The 5918-nt window shown below is 36.4% G+C and overlaps 1 non-coding gene across 1 annotated transcript; it reads right to left on the bottom strand.

Annotated features, from left to right (window-relative positions):
• Positions 1 to 1979: 1979 nt before the first annotated feature.
• On the bottom strand, positions 1980 to 2087 carry LOC112782046 (small nucleolar RNA R71). Its single transcript, XR_003192789.1, has one exon. It is a non-coding gene; the product is annotated as a small nucleolar RNA R71 (small nucleolar RNA).
• Between the last annotated feature and the right edge of the window lie 3831 nt (positions 2088 to 5918).

Raw genomic sequence — 5918 nt, 5'->3', positions numbered from 1 at the left:
CAAATAATTTTCGAAAAAAAATACAAAAAAATTTAGAAAATCATAAAAATCAAAAATATTTTTTGTGTTCTTGTTTGAGTCTTGAGTCATGTTATAAGTTTGGTGTCAATTGCATGTGCATCTTGCATTTTTTCAAAAATTTCATGCATTCATAGTGTTCTTCATGATCTTCAAGTTGTTCTTGGTAAGTCTTCTTGTTTGATCTTGATGATTTTTTGTTTTGTGTTGTATGGTGTTTTTCATATGCATTCTTGAATTCTTAGTGTCTAAGCATTAAAGAATTCTAAGTTTGGTGTCTTGCATGTTTTCCTTGCATTAAAAATTTTTCAAAAATATGTTCTTGGTGTTCATCTTAACATTCAAAGTGTTCTTGGTGTTCATCTTGACATTCATAGCATTCTTGCATGCATCACATGTTTTGATCTAAAAATTTCATGCATTGCATCATTTTTCTTGTTTTTCTCTCTCATCATAAAAATTCAAAAATAAAAAAAAAATAAATATCTTTCCCTTTTTCTCTCTTAAAATTTCAAAAATTAGATTTGACTTTTCAAAAATTTTTAAAAATCTAGTTGTTTTTATGAGTCAAATCAAATTTTCAATTTAAAAATCTCATCTTTTTCAAAATCTTTTTGAAAAATCAAATCTTTTTCAAACTTCTTAGTTATTTTCGAAAATTCCAAAAATATTTTTCAAAAACCTTTTTCTTAATTTTATATTAAATTTTCGAAAATAACAATAACAATTAATGTTTTGATTCAAAAATTTCAAGTTTGTTACTTGCTTGTTAAGAAAGATTCAAACTTTGAGTTCTAGAATCATATCTTGTGATTTCTTGTGAATCAAGTCATTAATTGTGATTTTAAAAATCAAATCTTTTTCAAAACTAATTTCTATCATATCTTTTCAAAAATATCTTCTCATCTTATCTTTTTCAAAAATTTGATTTCAAAATATCTTTTCTAACTTCCTAACTTCTTATCTTTTTCAAAATTTGTTTCAACTAACTAACTAACTTTTTGTTTGTTTCTTAACTTTTTCAAAACTACCTAACTAACTCTCTCTCTCTCTCTCTCTAATTTTCGAAAATATCTCCCCTCTTTTTCAAAAATTTCTTTTTTTATTAACTAATTATTTTTATTTTTGATTTTAAAATTTTTCGAAAAAAATACTAACCTTTTTCAAAAACTATTTTCAAAAATCACTAACTCTTTTTCAAAAATTTATTTTCGAAAATTCCTTCTCTCTCATCTCCTTCTATTTATTTATTCATTCACTAACATCTCATCTCACATCTCTGCCCTCCTCACAGTTGTGTTTCTTTCTTTACATCACATTCTTTGTCTTCTTCTTTTCTTCTACTAACACAAGGACCTCTATACTGTGGTATAAAGGATCCATATTATTATTATTATTACTATTTCCTGTGCCCTCTTCTTTGTCATATGAGCAGGAGCAAGGACAAGAATATTCTTGTTGAAGCAGATCCAGAACCTGAAAGGACTCTGAAGAGAAAACTAAGAGAAGCTAAATTACAACAATCCAGAGATAACCTTTTAGAAATTTTCGAACAGGAAGAGGAGATGGCAGCCAAAAATAATAATAATGCAAGGAGGATGCTTGGTGACTTTACTGCACCTAACTCCAATTTACATGGAAGAAGCATCTCTATTCCTGCCATTGGAGCAAACAACTTTGAGCTGAAACCTCAATTAGTTTCTCTGATGCAGCAGAACTGCAAGTTTCATGGACTTCCATCTGAAGATCCTTTTCAGTTCTTAACTGAGTTCTTGCAGATATGTGACACTGTTAAGACTAATGGAGTAGATCCTGAAGTCTACAGGCTCATGCTTTTCCCTTTTGCTGTAAGAGACAGAGCTAGACTGTGGTTGGATTCTCAACCCAAGGATAGCCTGAACTCTTGGGATAAGCTGGTCAAGGCTTTCTTAGCCAACTTCTTTCCTCCTCAAAAGTTGAGCAAGCTTAGAGTGGATGTTCAAACCTTCAGACAGAAAGAAGGTGAATCCCTCTATGAAGCTTGGGAGAGATACAAAGGACTGACCAAAAAGTGTCCTTCTGACATGCTTTCAGAATGGACCATCCTGGATATATTCTATGATGGTTTATCTGAGTTATCAAAGATGTCATTGGATACTTCTGCAGGTGGATCCATTCACCCAAAGAAAACGCCTGCAGAAGCTCAAGAACTCATTGACATGGTTGCAAATAACCAGTTCATGTACACTTCTGAAAGGAATCCTGTGAATAATGGGACGCCTATGAAGAAGGGAGTTCTTGAGGTTGATACTCTGAATGCCATATTGGCTCAGAATAAAATATTGACTCAGCAAGTCAATATGATTTCTCAGAGTCTGAATGGAATGCAAGCTGCATCCAACAGTACTCAAGAGGCATCTTCTGAAGAAGAAGCTTATGATCCTGAGAACCCTGCAATAGCAGAGGTGAATTACTTAGGTAAACCTTATGGAAACACCTATAACTCATCATGGAGAAATCATCCAAATTTCTCATGGAAGGATCAAAAGCCTCAACAAGGCTTTAATAATGGTGGAAGAAACAGGTTTAACAATAATAAACCTTTTCCATCATCCACTCAGCAACAGACAGAGAACTCTGAACAAAATACTTCTAATTTAGCAAACTTAGTCTCTGATCTATCTAAGGCCACTGTGAGTTTCATGAATGAAACAAGATCTTCCATTAGAAATTTGGAAGCACAAGTGGGCCAGCTGAGTAAAAGGATCACTGAAATCCCTCCTAGTACTCTCCCAAGCAATACAGAAGAGAATCCAAAAGGAGAGTGCAAGGCCATTGACATAAGCACCATGGCCGAACTCAAAGAAGGAGAGGAGGACATGAATCCCAAGGAGGAAGACCTCCTGGGACGTCCAGTGACCAATAAGGAGCTTCCCTCTGAGGAACCAAAGGATTCTGAGGCTCATCTAGAGACCATAGAGATTCCATTAAACCTCCTTATGCCCTTCATGAGCTCTGATGAGTATTCATCTTCTGAAGAGAATGAGGATGTTACTGAAGAGCAAACTGCCAAGTTCCTTGGTGCAATCATGAAGCTAAATGCCAAACTATTTGGCATTGAAACTTGGGAAGATGAACCTCCCTTGTTCACCAATGAACTAAGTGATCTGGATCAACTAACATTGCCTCAGAAGAGACAGGATCCTGGAAAGTTCATAATACCTTGTACCATAGGCACCATGATCTTTAAGGCTCTGTGTGACCTTGGTTCAGGGATAAACCTCATGCCCCTCTCTGTAATAGAGAAACTGGGAATCTATGGGGTGCAAGCTACTAAAATCTCACTAGAGATGGCAGACAATTCAAGAAAACAGGCTTATGGACAAGTAGAGGATGTGTTAGTAAAGGTTGAAGGCCTTTACATCCCTGCTGATTTCATAGTCCTGGATACTGGAAAGGAAGAGGATGAATCCATCATCCTAGGAAGACCTTTCCTAGCCACAGCAAAAGCTGTGATTGATGTGGACAGAGGAGAATTAATCCTTCAACTGAATGAGGACAACCTTGTGTTTACAACTCAAGGATCTCTCTCTGCATCCATGGAGAGGAAGCATAAAAAGCTTCTCTCAAAACAGAGTCAACCAGAGCCCCCACAGTCAAACTCTAAGTTTGGTGTTGGGAGGCCACAACCAAACTCTAATTTTGGTGTTGAACGCCCATATCCAAACTCTAAGTTTGGTGTTGGAGAGTTTCAACAAAGCTCTGCACATCTGTGAGGCTCCATGAGAGCCCATTGTCAAGCTATTGACATTAAAGAAGCGCTTGTTGGGAGGCAACCCAATTTTTATTTATCTAACTATATTTTTCTTAGTTATATGTCTTTATAGGTTCATGATCATGTGGAGTCACAAAATAAATATAAAAATTGAAAACGGAATCAAAAACAGCAGAAGAAAAATCACACCCTGGAGGAAGCACCTGCCTGGCGTTCAACGCCAGAACAGAGCATGGTTCTGGCGCTGAACGCCCAAAATGGGTAGCATCCTGGCACTGAACGCCCAGAACAAGCATGGTTCTGGCGTTCAACGCCAGAAATGGCAACAAATGGGCGTTGAATGCCCAAAATGGGCACCAACCTGGCGCTGAACGCCCAGAGTTGTGTGCAAGGGCATTTTTACATGCCTAATGGGTACAGGGATGTAAATCCTTGACACCTCTGGATCTGTGGACACCACAGGATCACCTCAAGATCTGTGGACACCACAGGATCATCTCAGGATCTGTGGACCCCACAGGATCCCCACCTTCCCTCCTCATAATCCTAGTTTTTTTTTTCCACATCTTCTTCTTCATCTATTCCTTCTTCTTTTGCTCGAGGGCGAGCAACATTCTAAGTTTGGTGTGGTAAAACAATTATGTAAAGGATCTATAGCTCAGTGATAGAATATGTGGCTGCAAATCAAGAGATCCCTGAGATACCTCAGGGGATGCACTTAAGTTTGGAAGCAACTGAGGATAGAAATACCAAAAATCACTAGGAATCAAGCCACAAAGGCAAGGAAGAGACATAGAAGAGTTCAAGAACATCATTGAAACGCCATCATCACGAAGGTGGATTCATTCCTTGCTCTTATTTCTTCTATTTTTCGTTTTCTATGATAAGTGCTTATCTATGTTTGTGTCTTCATTACATGATCATTAGTAGTTAGTAACTTTGTCTTAAAGAAATGAATGTCCTATGAATCCATCACCTCTCTTAAATGAAAAATGTTTTAATTCAAAAGAACAAGAAGTACATGAGTTTCGAATTTATCCTTGAACTTAGCTTAATTATATTGATGTGGTGACAATGCTTCTTGTTTTCTGAATGTATGCTTGAACAGTGCATATGTCTTTTGAAGTTGTTGTTTAAGAATGTTAAATATGTTGGCTCTTGAAAGAATGATGACTAGGAAACATGTTATTTGATAATCTGAAAAATCATAAAAATGATTCTTGAAGCAAGAAAAAGCAGCAAAGAACAAAGCTTGCAGAAAAAAAAAAGAGAAAAAAATAGGCGAAAAAAAAATATATAAAGAAAAGCAAGCAGAAAAAGCCAAAAGCTCTTAAAACCAAGAGGCAAGAGCAAAAAGCCAATAACCCTTAAAACCAAAAGGCAAGGGCAAATAAAAAAGATCCCAAGGCTTTGAGCATCAGTGGATAGGAGGGCCTAAAGGAATAAAATCCTGGTCTAAGCGGCTAAACCAAGCTGTCCCTAACCATGTGCTTGTGGCGTGTAGGTGTCAAGTGAAAACTTGAAACTGAGCGGTTAAAGTCAAGGTCCAAAGCAAAAGAAGAGTGTGCTTAAGAACCCTGGACACCTCTAATTGGGGACTTTAGCAAAGCTGAGTCACAATCTGAAAAGGTTCACCCAATTATGTGTCTGTGGCACTTATGTATCCGGTGGTAATACTGGAAAACAAAGTGCTTAGGGCCACGGCCAAGACTCATATAGAAGCTGTGTTCAAGAATCATCATACTGAACTAGGAGAATCAATAACACTATCTGAACTCTGAGTTCCTATAGATGCCAATCATTCTGAACCTCAATGGATAAAGTGAGATGCCAAAACTATTCAAGAGGCAAAAAGCTACAAGTCCTGCTCATATGATTGAAGCTATGTTTCATTGATAGTTTAGAATTTATAGTATATTCTCTTCTTTTTATCCTATTTGATTTTCAGTTGCTTGGGGACAAGCAACAATTTAAGTTTGGTGTTGTGATGAGCGGATAATTTATACGCTTTTTGACATTGTTTTTAGTATGTTTTTAGTAGGATCTAGTTACTTTTAGGGATGTTTTTATTAGTTTTTATATTAAATTCACATTTCTGGACTTTACTATGAGTTTGTGTGTTTTTCTGTGATTTCAGGTATTTTCT

Source organism: Arachis hypogaea, chromosome 19 (assembly GCF_003086295.3).
Source record: "Arachis hypogaea cultivar Tifrunner chromosome 19, arahy.Tifrunner.gnm2.J5K5, whole genome shotgun sequence".
Taxonomy (NCBI): Eukaryota; Viridiplantae; Streptophyta; class Magnoliopsida; order Fabales; family Fabaceae; genus Arachis; species Arachis hypogaea.
This window is presented reverse-complemented; position numbering and strand designations above follow the sequence as displayed.